This window comes from Copadichromis virginalis, linkage group LG7 (assembly GCF_057382275.1).
Source record: "Copadichromis virginalis isolate Kocher_CV1m ecotype Utaka linkage group LG7, C_Virginalis_male_GT1.1, whole genome shotgun sequence".
NCBI lineage: Eukaryota > Metazoa > Chordata > Actinopteri > Cichliformes > Cichlidae > Copadichromis > Copadichromis virginalis.
Genome location: NC_140624.1, coordinates 19,738,072 through 19,752,821, shown reverse-complemented (window position 1 = coordinate 19,752,821; position 14,750 = coordinate 19,738,072). Strand labels below are relative to the sequence as shown.

Below are 14,750 nucleotides of genomic sequence, written 5' to 3'. Positions count from 1 at the left end.
CTCCCTTCCTTTCTACATTTAAGTGGCATTAGTGGTTGGTTGTGTGCCAGGTTATCAACCCCCCCCCCCCCCCCCCCCCCCCCCCCCATTAGAGAAGCACAGGCTCAATTGACGACAGTCCGAGAGCTGAGGCTTTTCAGTGCCTCTCATCTCCGTGCCTCCTGCCTTTTAACCTCTCAGTCCCACGCTGCTCTGGAGAGCCCGAGGTATTTGTAATGTGTAGCGATAATGGCAAAAAATTGTCTGCACACGTGAGATCCAAATCAAGAGATACAAGGTAGTGTTCTCTACCTTTGGGAGACAAGTGGGCTGTACGCCATTTTGGCTACTAAAGATGACACATATTGGTGCTGAGGGATATTGAGTCAGGGTGGGGACGGAGCAAAGACATAGATGCAGGCAAATACACAGTGTCAAGTGCACGAGTGCTGCCACAAAAAAGCGCTTTCCTCAGCGTTTCCTTTGAAACACACACGGCCCCGATGCCTTACTCCCGGCCAAACGTGTGTGGATTTTGGAAAGCCCTCGAGCTCATCTTGCTGTCGCTGCACACAGGCCTGTGGCGGAACGGAAGGATAAGATTGACTTCTCCCTCCATAGCCATGTCCTCCACATGACCCTCTGCTTTACTAAGTTGGTGTGAGAGGTCAGAGGCTGTCACACCATCGAATACGTGCTGTCAACACCTTTAGCTTGATGATGATTATGCTGATGGGTGGACCAGAACATGTTACACCCCATCAGTGTCAGCACAGTTTACCATAAAGAGAGCACAGATTTTACACAGAGGGTCCCTGAATCACAGACTAGCATTGAAATAATTTTGCGCAAGTGTTTACCCTCCTAAGTGTCTGCGGTCATAATCACGAGGAACAGAGTTGCTTGTTCCCACAAAAGTATTATATAACGAGGCATAATGATTATAATGATGATAACGAGAGTAATAAAAATAAACATTGTTTTTATCACACGCTTGACATGAAATTGAAAAAACACACAATGCGTGACACTTGTAGTCAAAATAGACAAAATAAATGTAGTGTATACTTTAAATGCTCTCTGTGCTTTTGATACAAGCCTCTGCATGAAACTAATAAACCAACTAGTTGTCAGCACACAGGATTACAAGAAAAATCTATTTAAGGGAAAGTTATGAAGACAAACGTTTTACACACATGTGTACATGCAATCAAATGAGCAGACTGAAATGACTTTTCACAGTAGTAAGTGGACATTTACTTTTATTGCTGGCATGTGGTCTGGTTTGCCGGAACAGTGATTTATGTCTCAAACACATATTACTTTGCTCTATGTAAAAAATAAATATTAATAATATTTTGCACCAATCACTGAATTTGCATAAATAGCCCACAGAGTATAACATCTGTTTATGCAACTGTCCTATAAATCACTGCTTTTCTCCCACATAGATAAAAGCCATTCAATGCAGTTTTACTCATCAGTAACCCAAGTGTGATTTCTCTAATCAGTGATTTTTTTTTGTCCTTCTTTTTTTAATCCATGACATCAATATCAGCTGTTTCCCCTTTTTCAAGGTTGCCAAACAACAGATATCAAAGTGGTAAATATCTAGAATATTTCAAATATTTACTTTTTGTGCTCGAGTAACTCTGTTTTTGTCACTAAGCTTACTTTACTGTAGTAATCATAAGGAGGAAAGTGCTGCAAAGTGATTCGGAAGCTGAAAGGTGTGTGATGTCGTGTTGAAAAAGGAACCAGGAAAAAGAAAAGCACACGTGTTGTTAAATGTTATTAGTTACATGTTTTGCTGTTCTCAGTGGAGCAAGGATGCTAGACAGACTGTGTAAGACAACAAAACAGTGCGCACAAAGTGTTTGTTGAGGCAGCGAACCGCTGAGTGCATATGACTCTGCTGTGTTGGACTCCTTGCAGCCCTGCGGCACAGAAACAGCCGTTGTGACGTGGCCCCTGAAATGCCAGGGCTGTGCACTCTTGGCGTAGTGATTAGGGAGAACAAAACAAAATGGCCAAGGTTTTTTTGTTGTTGTTGTTTTAAATAGGAATTAATAACCTGCATGAGAAAACTGGAAGGAAGAGTAGAAGTATGCAGAGACCTGATAGTTAAGTGGACAGAAAAGGAGAATTTACTTTATGTGTCACTGATTATTGAAATTTGTCTCAGTACATTATTTAGTGCTACAGATCAGTATTTTTACATTGCTGCTTAACTAGATAATAAACATTTGGTGCATGTCTAAAAATGATTGGTTACTACATTGTGATCTGTGCTATAATGACAAAAATGACACAGGTATTATACTCAGTCAAAAATATTTTTTAATTGAATATTTATTACATTGTTACACTCATTCAAACCCTGCTTGTGCTCGTTTCCACCATAAGGCAGTTTTGTTGCATTCACACTTTAAATGCAGATCTTCAGACCTACACAGTACAAAGTAATGCAACATTGCATTTGTGTTGGATTTTGAGCTTTTAATATATCAGTACTAAAACAGTAGGTGAAATAATTAACTCACGCATTATATATTTTAAAAAAAAAATTTTTTTTAAAGTGCTGTGTTGACCCCTTAATGCTGCCCCACTTTAGTGTGGAAATCCTTCTTTTTTATAGCATGTATCACCTTAACATGCTACATTTGATAATTAACGTCTCATTGGGATCATAGTTTAAAATTCTGTATTTTTATTAGAGAAAAAAAGTATTAATTGATATTAATGAGGCTGAAGGTCGATGTTGATTTCTTGCCTAGGCTGCCCTTGCTCATTGCTGCCTTTTCGAAAACGGCCCTGATCCAGGACAATATGTCTGGTTGTTGAAGGGCTGCCAGAAGTAGTTGTTAGTTACAGTTAGGGCGCGTCCCTCTTAGGATAGGTTGTCCACTCTGAGGTCTGATATCGAATAGGTCCATAATTTCCAGCTTGTTCCCAGGAGAAGCTCCTTTGCTCTTTTCTCTCTGTTTCTCTCTTCCTCCTCTCCTTTCAGAATCCTGTGAGAAACAGCAAGGTGAGTTCATTCCTGCTCTTGAAAAAGTCTTTATTCCTGTTTTTTCTTCTTCTTCTTTTTTTTTCTCTTTTTTTTTGCTAAGACGAATCGTTTCTTTGTGCATGTGGCATATCTAGAAATTCTGTTTCTTCGCAATATGTCTCAGAAATATTTTGAAATTCAATATTTATTGCAGTGCTTTTGAATTGTTCTCATGAAAGCACCGGATCAAATGCCTGCTGAGCTATGTGGCAGATGAAGGGAGGGGGGGGGGGGCGAATCACTGCTCTGTTTTTGTGCTTTCATATCAGCACAACATATCAGGTAAAGCTGATTAAACAGAAATCAAATACATTAAAATTAAATTAATATTTTTATTCATATAAAACTATTTATTAGGAATGAAGTGTTTAAGTGCACCATGTTTAACAATCTAATACTAGTGTAAAAAATGATTTATACACACACAATGAAGTGTATTATTTAAACCCAAAACAGATTTCTAACAGTTTTTTTCTTACTTTTGAATTTAGTGACAGGTTCATGTTAAATAAATCAACTTGTGTGCGCCGTGACTGAATATCAGTTCTTTATTATTTGTATAACAAAAGGCTGGATGAGCTGCCTTTTGTAAAGCATATTTTTGCACAGTTCATATTAACATTTTAATGTGGATTTTTACTCAGTGAACAAAAAATGCATTTCTGGAAAAGTTTGTTTTTTCCCCTGAATAAATCGTGACAATAATTTACACCAAATTCATAAAGTTCAGGCATTATTAAACATTTCCTAAAATTAAATTAGTATCCCTGGCATTTTTTGGTTTTTAGGCAGTGTGTTCCTTTAACGAAGCTAATATATAAAATAGTCAACATTTATGATAAAATTATTAAGTTTAACTATTAATTAATCATTTATTTATTTATGTCTTTTTGGGTTTCTGTAATAAGCGGGCGGCATTTTAAGGAAACAAAAGTCCATTCTGTTTATATTCTATAATATTTTGCACACATGCTTTTATATATGCCACAGTGCATTTCAAATATTGATGGATAATGTGTTTTCAAATAAGTGCTCAGTCAAGAGTTTTGCATATGAAGATAACTTGTGGAAAAACTTGAACTTGATATTTTTGGGAACTCATTGCTGGAAAAATATCCCTAATCCGGATAAAATGATATTCCCAAGGTGCTTTATTCCATAAAATTCTCCAAAGGAGCTGATTGTTAGCAGACATTTCCAAAATGATATAGCTGAATTATGTTTCATTATAACTTATTATCGGCTCGCTTTTGCAGGAAATGCAGTGTTAGGTAAGCTCAGCTGTGCAGCATGCTTTCACCTCTGTACTAATATCAAAGTATACGTTGAAGGGAGTCACAGAAACAGATCCTGAACAAGCTGCTTTTTTCTTATTGGTTGCAATCACCAATATTACGATTCTTTTTTTCTTGTATTAGAAACATCATTACTGCGCATGTCTTCTGTCCACCATTTCATTGCACATGCAACCATTTTATGAGCTTCAACATAAAACAGTCTTTTAGGTCAGAGGCCTTGAAAACATACTTGAATTGACAATGTTTACTTAGGAAGGAGTACTTATTGGAAATACGGGTACACGGATGAAGCACAGCCTGCTAAAGTAAAGTTAAAAACTCTTTGGACCGGGGTGTGTTAACATTGCAAATCCTGTGCAGTGAGCATTCAGTCGTTTCTTCAGATTTTTCCACATAGAAATAATTCTGTTTGAGCTGTGCTGCACCTTGCAAGGTTAGCCTGCATTCCCTGTCTGTGCATGCATGCGTATAAATGTCAAACAGACGGAGAAAGTGGCGGTCACAGTCGGCTGCCTAAGGTGACTGGTGGGGGTCAAAGGTCAGGCTGTGTTAATACGACGTGATGTGCTGCCCCCGGGACCTCGGTCCCATGAGGGATAACCCCCTAATCAGCATTAGTTAATGTGTTAGTAATCTTTACCTTCTTAAAGCAAACAACAGTGGAGCATTCAATGAGCTCGCTTGGCCTCCCATGTAACGCTTTTGACCCAGGGGTCATGGCCTTTGTTCCCTCCTCGATGGGGAGTGCCCTCAAAGGTCCTGGGTGTAATAGAGAAGTTGTTTAGACACGTGCAGGGTTTAAGCTCGACCACCTTATGGACTCTTCTGCTGGAGAGTATACTCTCCCCTCATACAGAAGGGATACTTTGTGGTTAGCTTTTATCCCCTTCAATAAGTCCATTAGAATAACCTTGTTTTTATGTGCCGCATATCATATCTAAGTGTCGACGTTGTAGTGGTTGCTGACCAAGCACACAGCCATCCCTTACCCCCACCCCCCAACACACACACACACACACACACACACACACACACACACACACACACACACACACACACACACACCCCTACTCCCACCTGCTAATGCCTCCTCGATGTTTCTAAGAGCAAATATTGTTTGTCTTTGTGGATTCCCTGCCCAGTGAAATTCCATATCGCTCTTGCTGTGCTCATTGTTTTATTGTTTCATGTAGCAGTAGGACGAACGTTCATCCAGTCCACCATTTAAATTCTATAATGCAATGTTTACCCTAACAAATGCCTGCAGACGTCTTTTAAAACACTTTAATGTGCCGTCTTCTGAATGCAATCAGTGCCCGTCAGCAGACAGTTTGTTTAAGCCACAAAAAAATGTGTCTTATTTATAACGGCGTTAGACGTATGCGCTGCATTTCTATTGCTATGCTATTTTTATATTTTAACCGCTTCAAAACAGTTTTTTTCTCTGTCGTAAAATTGTGTTCCCAACTCGATTCATTGCATCAAACCTCGATGAAACAGAGAAGCATAATCATACGTTAAAATTATTAGGAGTAAAATAATTGTCAGGCAGAGGCTATAACATGGCGCCGTCTGCCATTTTGTTTCTCATTGCAATATCAATTGGCCTGATCGACTGACTTTGTATCACACAGCTGCAGCAGCCTAGTACTCCAGAAGGAAAGCTGTGGCTTTTCCCTGCCTTTTCTCCCTCCCGGATGTCAGTTAAAGTGCGGCTGCATCGTGTGTTATTGTTAGTGCTTCATCTAATGTTAGTCGTTTTTGATCATTTAATCTGAAAAAAAAAAAAAAGCAAGATGTTGCCAGTAGTAAGAACTGCTTTGTGCGTTTTGTTTTTTTAAACGGAAACCGATTTTATACAGTCGGCCTTAAATAGTCTGCATTTGCTTCTAAAGTCCGACTAGTCATGACTCCACAATTAAGATGTGACAGGTAATTACGACACGCAACAGAGGCACAATGTAGCGGCAATGTAGACACGCAACACAGCGGCAAGAGCTGGCAGCAGTCCCAAAGCCAAAACTGTATCCTCAGATGAACTTTATGTCATGCAAAGTACAGTATGCACACTAAGCATAAATTCACAGAGCATGCTTCCCTAAAACTAATGACTAATACTCCTTGGAGTTCTAACATATGCTTTTTTTATTTTATTTTTTTACAAGCTATTCCCCAAAAATCTTAACATATACCCAAGACATCTTTATACATTGAAGCCATAATGAAGTCATGAGTTTCTCAATTGGTTAAAACGCATGGCGAGATGTGACGTATAACTTGAACTCCTTCTAATAGGATTCTATAGCTCCTGCCAAAGTGCATGACTGAACTGAGCTAGTATCTCATTTAGGGAAAGGAAGAAAAAAGAAAGAAAGCGAACAAATACCTTGCAGTGCAAAGCGGCCTTTTCCTGCACTTTGTTAGTTTAAATAATATTGGCATTTTTCTCCTCTCTCTCTAATTGTCTTTGGCCGTATGTGTTTCTACTAAAAACCCGTCTAGCAAAGAGGAGTGCGCGGAGAGAGGAGAAGAGTTTTTTTTGTGCAATCCAGCCTGTGCTGCTGTGAGGAAGAGAGAGCCGGCGAGGAACGGGGTGGTGGCCGTGCAGTGAAAGCAGCCCTCACAAGCTGTGCAGCCTGAAGCAGTAGCAGCCATGTTAAACAAGTCTCCGTGAGCTCGAGCCCCGCTTATGTATTTGTGCTCTCCAAAGCCGACAGGAAGTTTTCACAGAGTAAAACGTAAGAAAAAGTTTAACCCCCACCTTGTGTTTTTCCTCTCTGTCTCCCTCTTTCTCTCTTTCTCATTGTCTCTTGCTAGGAATGAAGTCCCCTCTTTAATTCTCAGCAGTTTATAAAGCAGAAATGAAATTTATTTTTAAAAAAGAGAGAGAAAAAAAAAAGCTCCTCAGTAATAAATACACTTTACATATCTCCTTCCTCCTTTTCTTCCCTTATAGAGCTCCTGGTTCAAGGCCGAGGGGGGAAAAAAGTTAAAGCCACGAGGTCTGCCTTTTGCAGTTTTTTAGAACCAGAGCCAAAAGAGGCAGGAAGTTGTTGTACAATAGCGTTACAGTAATCTGCCTCAAATGGAAAAAGCCAAATGCTGATCGCGGAGTGGAGAAGGTGGCAGAACAGACAGAAAGAGGGAGGGAGGGACAGGCAGGGAGAGAAAGAGCTCTAGCGTGTGAGAAGCAAAGCATAATCAATGCAATCTAAGATGGTGGAAACAGCCCTGCTGTTTAGTAGGGACCCCCCCCCCCCCCCTTTCTCCTCTCCTCTCCTAGTTCCCTCTGAGGCTCACTTATGCTTCATGTAAATCTGTGCAAGAAATTGGTTCAAACTAAACGCGTGGACCATTATGTTATCTTTTTTTTTTCGTTCTCCATTTTAAACAAGACAAATCGGCATCTCTGGGGGGGTTTCGCTAAAATGTTCTCCGAACTGTTGAACATTGAATACCGGGGCATGTAGCAGCTGTTTTTCCTCGAGGAAAAAGCAGCAGAGTCTCACCCAAAAATGCTTATCAGCCTTTTTTGACTTTGTGCCAAAATAGCTGCGAAGGTTCGGCTACAGCCTTTGCTTTGTGACAGAGCCGGGGCAAGAAGGAGGCGTCCTGGCCATGCGTTCTTTGCCACATGTTACTGAAATTAACACTCTCCGTGCTTTTCTTTTTCACTTTGTGTGCTCGCGTCCTTGTGTGTGTGTGTGTGTGTGTGTGTGTCATGGTCTATTCTATCCATTCAGGCTGCTCAGGCATGCCAAAGAGTTAATGCGCTCTGAGTGTGTGTGTACGTGTGTTCCTTTCAGTGTGTACTTCCAGATCTGTAAAGCTCCACCACGGTAAGAGATGAGGTTAATAATTCAAGGAGATCTCAGAAGTGTTGCATATTTCAAGGATCCTTCAGCGGGGGCAGCTTATGCTGAATGACTCTGTATTCTCCCGTTTTCCTTGCTTTTCTTTGCACTTGCTGATATAGTTGCTGACGTACGTTATAGTGGATCCCAGTATGGCGTGTGAGTGCAGGCACTGAGCCTGCGCGCTGCCTGGGAGGAGTGGATTTCTGTGTCATTCTTCTTCCTCCACCCCTCCCACATTTAGTGCTTTCCACCCTCCCACTCTGCCTCGCTCTCTTCCCTTCTGTGTCTCCATCTCCCACCCATCTTATGCTCCCTCCCTCCCTCCCCAGGCCCCAGTGCAAATACAGTTCCTTGCCGTGTTGGACATGTGATGAAAAAGTGACTGGTTCGCGCGCTCTGCTACACCTCCTATTTCATCATCAGCCGAGCTTTTCTACCCCTTCACTGTATGCATGTCTGTCTCCTCCTCTCGGATTCTCTCTCTCCCTCTCTCTCTCTCCCCCTCTCCTCGTCTTCTCTCTCTGAATCGGTCGCTCCTCTCTTTCTGCTAGAGCCACACGCAAGGGGGAGACTTGAGCTCTGCGAGGGGAGAAAAAAAAAAAAGACAAAAAGTCTGCTGCTATTTCTACAGTCAGGGCCTCCCCGCAGCCCGCCCTGCCATAGATGGATCTTTTTTTTTTTTACTCACTACTAGCTGGATTTTAACCCTCTGCCTCCAACTAGCTGCACAGCAGCTCTGCAAAACCTGGCAACAAGTGGCTTTTTTAGGGGCCCTTTTCTTACTTTTGGCACATTGATTTTTGCACCGCTCTGGATTTTTGATCACTTATCTGCTTTTCTGTTGCTTATTTTCTAAAACTGTACCTCATTTTCCTCTTCTTTTTTTGTTTGTTTGTTTAGTTTTATTAGGTTTTTTTTTCCCCTTGCTGGTTTTTAGCCATGTTTATTTGGTTTCTCTCATTTTGGATCAAAATTTTCCAAGGTGGTGTTTCTCCATCTGATGGGCCTTGATCCACCTGGAATGCCAGGGGCGCCATTTTTGACGGGTAACCTTTTTGTGGTGGTGGGCTTGTGGCCGGGATGTCCATGGATGGCAGTTACAGAGTGACCAGTGTCTCAGTAGGGTATACGTGTGCGTTTTAAAGGAGATGTTTCGTAATCCGCGCCAGCGACTGGCGTGAAGTACCGCACCTTGTTTGTATTTACTCTGCTTCTCCTCCTGTTTCCTCTCCATGTCCTCTCTCCTTCGCTGTCTCCTTGTGTCTCTTTCTCACTCTTGTTCTCTCTCTTTCACGCCGACTCGCTCTCGAGGGCAAATGAGTGGTGCGCTGAGCCGGAGCTCTTACTGGGACAGGTGCCAATTGCAAACAAAAGAAATTAACAGGCAATAAGCGAAAAAAAAAAAGGGGGGAAGCAAATTGTCGAATTGCAAGTTGTTGAGATGTCACCAGTAGCTGTGCACGTTACGTCGCCGCATGACCGGTTTGCATTATTGTTGCGTTACGTTATCAAGTATTAAAGTAAAACAGAGGTTTGAATACTTTGCTTCACTTATTCCAGTGAAGGCATTTCACTTGAGAAGAGGGAGGGAGTAATGTGAGAGAGAAGCATATAGACTTGTGAATTATTCATGTGCTCAGCCAAGGCTGAGACTGGACTGGTTGTGCTATTTGCATGCATCAGACATGCTGTTTGTCTGTTTGCTAACATTCCTCATTCAAAGACTTGTTAACTAGCAGCCGGGCTTAGCTGGAGTCTCGCAGACAGCCTCATGGCCTCCTATTGTTTCAGGCCTCACCGGGCCTGGACCCAGCTGGTGGCAGGCAAGCCATGCAGCCCTGAGCTTTGGGTTGAGACTGTGGTTGAAGGAGGGATTTGTGCCTGGAGGTGAGACTGACGTGGGCACTGAGGCTGGAGCTGAGGCTGAGGCACGGCTGTGAACGGGACATTCTGAGGGAAATCACAGGGTTATGCAAGAAGCACCAAACTGGAGCTTATGGCTTTCTCCTCTTCTTGACAGAGATGTGGATCAAAGCGGGAAGAGCTTCCGAACCTCACCGGACATTTAGCGTCTTTGCTCTGGTAACTGGTGAGTAATTTTCATTTAAAATATGCCTATGGATGCATGGTTTCCGATGTACTTTATCAATGTGTTTGCATTTTGGACGTTCAGTTTTCGCAGGAATCCTGTACAAATAAACATCTCGATGAATTTGAGGTCTTTGCACAAAGTTTCTTTTCACCTGAGCGAGCATTTATGCATCTGAATTTAAAGCCCTGCACTTAGAACAGCAGATATCAGAGCGTTAACAGCTATTCTCATGATTTCAAGAACATTTCCCCACTAAAAATTTCTACAAACTCATTCATAGTTTAGCGATACGCACAAAAAAGGCAGAAAAGCACTCTGTTGACCGGATAATCCTACTTTAATGCAATCAGTGAGTAAGTGCAAGGCCACAGTTGTGGAGGTATTTCATATGAGTGATGCTGTCCGAGCTTAGAATGCACTGTATGAAGAGAAGCACGTGGTGCGCTGATCATTTCGATCAGTTTAATGTTTTCAGAAGCTTTTGGAGGACGTCTTAATTTTTACAACTATTTATTTTTAAATGGCAAATTTCTTTGAGTTCGTGCTTTTACAGTTTGTACTTGGTAAGCTTATATTTTATTCAAGAAAACGGAATAGAGAATAACTCACCATTTCTTCACCATTTGCTTTTGTATACATAATTTTTGTTAATCGGAGGATTCCTTCATATTTTTTCCCCACTTTTGGATCTATACCTTACATGTCTGAATACAGATTTTACAAGACTTGTGCTTTTGATAGAAGCGCTTTACATACAACTACAGATGCTTTTGTTATTATGTTGATACTAATCGCATTTCTCTTGATTTGATGGAAGAACAAACCTGAATGAGCAACAAACGCAGCAGTTTCACCAACAAGAGAATTTATAAAAAATGACTGTGGATATTGTGAATTTAATGATCAAGATCATGGGAAATCTGTACTGCTTGAATGTTTTTAAGACATTAAAATAGCAAAGTATATTCCCAAGTCTAATGAGAAAAATCTTCTTCGAGGTGTCGCTTGAAAGTATAATCAAATTTGCAGTAAAGCTGTTTTCTGATTGCGTTTTTTGAAAATTGCGGAAATTTTCTAGTTTAATCAACAAAAGTTTGCGTATTTGTCGAATATTCTGCTTTGGATTTCAGATGTGCTGTGTTATGTTGGGTGTCGGGTTTTACATAGAAGATGACTTTTTTTGAAGGACAAAGTCAAAATGATTACTCAAAGCTTTCAAGAGTGAGGCTTACTGTTGCATATGTAGCTTATTATGCTCATTCATATGAATGTAAGCTTTGCTGTACTAGCTGTGGACACATGGTTTTGGCTGGAGGAGTATCTCGCTACTCCACCCCAAGGCCTTTTTGGCACTGAATGGCAGGAGTGCAGTGGAAGGTTGCATGTCGAGAGGCAGATGGCAGGGTTTTCAGCATTTTCTCTCTGTGTGTAAAAGCGTACCTACAACAACACAACAGCCTGGTACAACCCACAGTGGGTGCACTGAAGCAAACTAACAGTTTATTGCATCTACACAGCAGAGCTAGCAATGGGACACACACAGACACAGTCACACATACACACTAATACAAATTTACCGTCAAACGTGCGCGTAAATGTATTTGTGTAGTTAATAGTAGTTCATAATAATTGTACTTTTTTTTGTTGATGCTTTCTTGGTGTATGATGTGAGGTTTAGTCAAATAGTTGGTTAGAAGCATTTTTTCATGTAATTACCAACAGCAAAGTGGCTCAAATGGCTTCTTTTAATTTTTAATTTTTATTTTATGTAAATGGAAATATGTACTTAATATAATGCAGAAGCAAAGCAGACACCAAAACTGCATGCCACAGCTAAAACACCAAGTTCTCAAACTTGAACTTGACTGTCCTTGAACTTGAATGGGGGGGAAAAAATCAACAATTATTCTTAGTCTTAGTATGTTAGTTAAAACATATGGTGCTAACAAAAATCCAACTGAAAAAACGTGGGACATTTTTTAATAGATAAGCAAAAAGAAAGTGTGTGTGTGTGTGAGGGGGGTGCACTATGCAAAAGATTATTTGTCATGTTCAGTTATTTTTCTACAATATTCGCAGCAATTCTGTAAGTAATTTATTACTGTTTTTATTATATGTATCATACTGAGGTAACCCTGCTACTTTTAATTTATTACTCACTTTCAGTTTAATTTATATTTGAGTTTGTCCATGTGAAACTCAAAAATGTCATGACGCGTAGTAAAAAGAGAAGAAAATATAAAAACGGACGAATATGTGCACATGTGCACGTCCTCATTTTTTTCTGCCAAGTGTAATTGTTTAAAACAAATCAAAAGTTTGTCCCGTGAAGTTTTTTTGTAAGCACACGTCTTCATAGAGGAAACTAAACAGAAAGCGTAAAAGAAAAATGTGTATGCTAAAACACTGTTTTTAAAGTATTTACATTACTGTAGAGATCAGTTTACGGATGGCTAAGTCACAGCAGCAGCCTTTTTTGGTGTGTGTGTGTGTGTGTGTGTGTGTGTGTGTGTGTGTGTGTGTGTGTGTGTGTGTGTGTGTGTGTGTTTGCAGTAAAACAATGGTGCAAGGCATGATTGAGCATGTTTCTACTTGTTGGTGCATCATGTATATGATTGTGTTTCTTAAACATTCATATATATATATATATATATATATATATATATAAAATACACACACACACACACACACACACACACACACACACACACACACACACACACATATGTATATATATATTTGACCACAAAACCCTTTTATTATCCCATGGCTTTTCAAGTGTCACAAAAAAATGTATTTATAACTGCGACAATTCTCAGAATTAAATTATTATTAATAATAATAGTCGTTCATAATCATTTAGTTCTACCTTTCGAATAGTGTAAAAAAGGCAATTGTTGTATGAAGTATTCTCCAAATGATCATTTATATAGTAGCAGTAATACATAATTTCTTTTGTGTGTAAAATTGCAATAATCTCTTTATACACACTTGGACATTTTCACATTTCTGAATCGTACATAATTTAAAAAAATATGTGTTTCACATCAGCAAGAATACATGGAGTGTAATATTGTTGTCTTTTGTGTTGCTGTTTCATTTTGCACATTTTGATGCTCGTGTGTGTGTGTGTGTGTGTGTGTGTGTGTGTGTGTGTGTGTGTGTGTGTGTGTGTGTGTGTGTGTGTGGTGAGGCAGACTGCTGTCTGAGTGTTTGAGTTTGAAGTTTTGAGTATGTGGTTGAGGTCGTGTGTGAGTGCTCAGCGTATTCTTACTAGTGCAACTCAGTGAAAATGAGTCATTCATGAGTACAACACAGCAATAAGCCACCGACACAGTGCTTCATTTGTTAAGTGGATAAATTGGTATTTTAGATTATGTGATTTTGTTTCATTTATGAGCTTGCTGTGATGTTGTGAATTTCATCCAATTTCCTCCTGGCTAATATGAAATCCAGATTGGAGTGATGAATGGGGGCCAAGTCACCACTCACTGTAAATATATTTTTGTGCCATAATAATGAAGCCGCTTTGAATTCTGCTGCTTAAAGCGGCTTCAGTGTGCTGTTAAAAATACAATAAAACTGAGAAAGCCAACATAATGGAAGTTATATTGTATGTCTGAGCTCTCTGGAGAGCTGTCAGGGTTTGGGATTGTGTTGTCCTACTCTGCTGTCTGGGCTTGCTCTACAAAAACGCATGTAGCACTCTTAAGTTGAATGTATTCACAGGTTCACTGTAAAAGTGTTTTCTATGTTTAAAGAATGGAAATTTTCTAGCACGTTTATCTCACTGTTTATTATGTGATCAGATATTTCTTAACTGCATGTCTGTTTCTATTAAACTTTTTACACTACTTTCCCACTTTTTAGTAAATGGTTGTGTATATTAAAGAAAATACATAAAAAAATTAAACCTGATGTGATTTTATGTCGATCTAAAATGAGTTCAAAGCTTCAATATATTGATCCATCCTATATTTAGGTGCAGGATTCTTACTGAAGCAGTAACACTATGCAGCAGGTCTGCATAGTCTTACTGCAGCGCATCTAAAGGTCAAGGTGAATTCCACCAAAACCTGCAATAAAATGCTTTTCACTGTGCTCGTGTAGGCATCGTAGCGCCTTCAACATTACAGTTAGAAAACTTTTAAAGGGGGCCCTTTAGTGCAGTCATGCCGAGTCTCTGTATTAGAAGATGACCAGGCCCCCTGTTGCTCTCCTCAACATGGAAGAATCCATGAGTGGATCTACAGTGGCCACTACAGGCTGTGGCACACATAGGAGTTACAGTACACGAGAAAGTAGGCCAGGCCTAAACAGAGAGGAGAGAATCTAGAGAAAAAGTCCTCAATGCACGCACACACACACAAAAAAACATATACAAGAATTTTCAGTGTTCTGGTCAACTATATAAGTGCTGAAATTATGTCATAAAAACTAAAAAGAAATTATAAAACGCTGGGGAAAAACCC

General features: G+C 40.1%; 1 protein-coding gene and 1 long non-coding RNA gene across 7 annotated transcripts in view; one reads left to right on the top strand and one right to left on the bottom strand.

The window, feature by feature from the left end:
* Window positions 1–2,941: 2,941 nt before the first annotated feature.
* Window positions 2,942–7,457, bottom strand: LOC146704918 (uncharacterized). Of its 2 annotated transcripts, none has more exons than XR_014921235.1 (3): window positions 7,091–7,457; window positions 4,970–5,088; window positions 2,942–2,993 (listed from the first exon to the last, which is right to left on the bottom strand). It is a non-coding gene; the product is annotated as an uncharacterized LOC146704918 (long non-coding RNA). The 2 variants fall into 2 exon arrangements; XR_014921236.1 differs by lacking the exon at window positions 7,091–7,457 and adding an exon at window positions 6,716–6,890.
* An 866-nt stretch (window positions 7,458–8,323) lies between these two features.
* Window positions 8,324–14,750, top strand: part of pparab (peroxisome proliferator-activated receptor alpha b) — a 74,947-nt gene continuing 68,520 nt past the window's right edge. For all 5 annotated transcript variants that reach the window (XM_085462387.1, XM_085462388.1, XM_085462385.1 and 2 more), the window contains exon 1: window positions 8,324–10,275. The gene's annotated coding sequence lies outside the window, so the exon portion shown is untranslated. The remainder of the gene's footprint in view (window positions 10,276–14,750) is intronic.